The following is a 3182-nucleotide window of genomic DNA, read 5'->3' as shown; positions in this document are numbered from 1 at the left end:
AATAAAATGTAAAAAAAAAATCTAAGATAGCTATTTTGTAGAGTAGAATTTAAGAAAAATTTTAGTAAAAAAATATCTTATTAATATTCAGTAGTAAATATTCTGTAGCGTTTTGAAGTTTGTGAAAATTTGAATTTTCATGTACTATTTTACGGTATTAAACATTGAAATACGTATTGAGAAAAGGACAGAAGAAAACGCTATCTTTTCAATATACTTTTGAATGAGAGTGATAAGTAATAATTGCCTTATCTAATTTCTTATCATGGTATTTATGCCAAGTTTGTAATGTATACACACTATCATCATATGTATACACAGTAATCATGAAAAGATAGCGTTTTCTTCTGTCCTTTTCTCAATACGTATTTCAATGTTTAATACCGTAAAATAGTACATGAAAATTCAAATTTTCACAAACTTCAAAACGCTACAGAATATTTACTACTGAATATTAATAAGATATTTTTTTACTAAAATTTTTCTTAAATTCTACTCTACAAAATAGCTATCTTAGATTTTTTTTTTACATTTTATTTAAAATTTAAAAATAATTAATATTTTTAATAAAATGTAAAAAAATTAATTATTGAGATATAGCTATGGACCTAACGTATAACTATGATTTAAAAAAAACCCAGCACAGGGGGGTCACGGCACAGTGGTGACGTGGCATAGTTGGATCAAGTATAATGATATCTGACAGTGATTAAAATCACTATCAAAATAAAAACGCTTCGATGCAAATCTTTAGATAGTGTTTCATTTAGAGAAATTGGTGGATTATTACAAAAGCTTCATAAACTGCTAGTTTCTTATTAATATCCTGATTAAGATAAATTAAGTCGAATGAAAAAGGGATTATTAAAAAATAGTATTTCCCATAAAAAAATTATAAGTTGAAAAAGTTAGTTTTTGTAAAAAAAGTTGCTATTTTCAATCNAAAAAATTAATTTTTGTAAAAAAGTTGCCATTTTAAATCCCCCCCAATGAGCAGGTTAAGTGTTAGATTTTCAAAAAAATGGTATCAAATGAAAGGGAAATATCTAAGGTTTTAGTATAAAAAAAAATTATGTTGATTTGTTCATTTTTGAAAAAGTTATGGAAGTTTTGAGAAAAAAAACCCAGCACAGGGGGGTCGCGGCACAGTGGTGACGTAGCATAGTTGGATCAAGTATAATGATATCTGACAGTGATTAAAATCACTATCAAAATAAAACGCTTCGATGCAAATTTTTAGATAGTGTTTAATTTAAAAAAAATGGTGTCTTATTCCAAAAGCTACATGATCTGCTAGTTCCTTATTAATATCCTGATTAAATAAGTTGAAAAAGTTGTCCTTTTTAATCCCCCACCCCCCGTGGGCAAGTTATCAGATTTACAAAAAAAATATTCTAAATGATAGGTAATGACATAAAGCATCTATATAAAAAAAAATTATATTGATATGTTCATTTTTGAAAGAGTTACGGTAGTTTTTAGTAAAAATAATTGAAAAAATTTCGAAAATTAGCCATTTTTAAATTTGTAATTTTTTTGGAGGTTTCCCCCATTTACGGGGAAGGAGGGAATTTTTTTCAACTTTTGAGGGTAATGTCTTCGACTAGACACGATTNCATTTTTTTCAATTTTTGAGGGTAATGTCTTCGACTAGATACAATTTGTGATCTTTTGACGTATCATTGAAAGAAATTGGTTCGGTGAGAGCTGAGAAAAAGTGGTAACAGACACAAAAAAAAAAAAAAAATCTTAGTAAAACCAATACCTTCTCAGCTTCGCATCGAAGCTAAAAAATCAACTAAAAATATCAACTGGATCAAAAGTTATTTAAGTTGTCAGTGAGTGGTGGGCCACTCTGTATATAATATATATTTATTCATATATTACACTTAAAAACCATAAAACTTGAAAACCTTTTGTTTTTAATAAATAATTTAAAAACAATTCATTTCAATATGATTATTATTTAACTTATTTATTTTATCAAATAAAAGTGAACATAAGCTGGTCATCTTACATTGTTTTCGTCAATCAAATGTGAAACAATCCGAAATTCGAGAAAAATGCGACCGCAGCACTAACTAGTTATAAGTAATAAATACTAAAATTTTATCGAAGAATAGCTATTGTAGGCAATAGTATTCATTTACCCGTTCAACATAATAAAAAATACTTGAGTTCAAATCAGTGATCGAAATGGAAAATTTTTTGAACCGGAACGCATTTTTTTTTAATACATACTCTATACTACATACTAATGTATTTTTTTTACGAGCCGGAACGCTAAAAAAATTTTTGTCGTGAACCGGAACTGCGTTCCAGTCCATTTTGAGCCCTGGTTCAAATTGAGAGAATGATCAAAAATAGACATGTGCGCAATCTTGATGAGTTAAAAAAAGAAGTAGCTCTTGTTTGTCGAAATTTAAGTCATATTTACTGAGGAAATATTGCATAATGTATGGTACCAATATACAAATAAAACCAATGCAAAATAAGGGGTTTTATTTTAAGTTTCATAAAAAAAAAAAATTTCATGCATTTAATTGATGTTTAAACGTACAAGCCCAAAATCTAAATGTGTTAAATATAAAATTTGGGAGTGTCTTATATTTTTGACGATTACTGTATATAAATATATATATATATTATATGATACATATTATTAATTTAAATTTTAGATCTGAGTGGCATTCAATTTCTTAAACTGTTGTTTTTTTTTTGCACGAAGAAATAAAAGTTATGATGATTTCGTTAGTTATACTTTTAATGTAAGTTAAACTTAATCAATAGCTCTGTTAATCAATTAATCTGTTGACATTAAGATTTTAATAAATTCTCTTCGATTTTTTTTATTCAGAAATTAACAAAAAATGAAGTTAAAAATTATTTAAAATATTTTGTAAGTATGATACAGAAAAAAGTGGTTTAATTCATAAATGCCAAATTAAAGATTTATATCAAAACTTTTTTTTAAATCTCATTATACAAGTCGAATTATTAAATATTTCAATATCTATAATGGTAAATGTTTTTAATTATTTTTTTGTTATCTTTATATATTCGACGTTATATAATGATTTAATAAAATCTATTTTTTTCTTTAGATCACGAGAAGTTAAATATCTATAAAACTCTAGAAACGATTTCAACATTCAAGATGTGTGAAAAAAACTTTCGATTTT

This window comes from Daktulosphaira vitifoliae, unplaced genomic scaffold (assembly GCF_025091365.1).
Source record: "Daktulosphaira vitifoliae isolate Bord-2020 unplaced genomic scaffold, ASM2509136v1 Scaffold_290, whole genome shotgun sequence".
NCBI lineage: Eukaryota > Metazoa > Arthropoda > Insecta > Hemiptera > Phylloxeridae > Daktulosphaira > Daktulosphaira vitifoliae.
Note: the sequence above shows the minus strand (reverse complement) of the source record.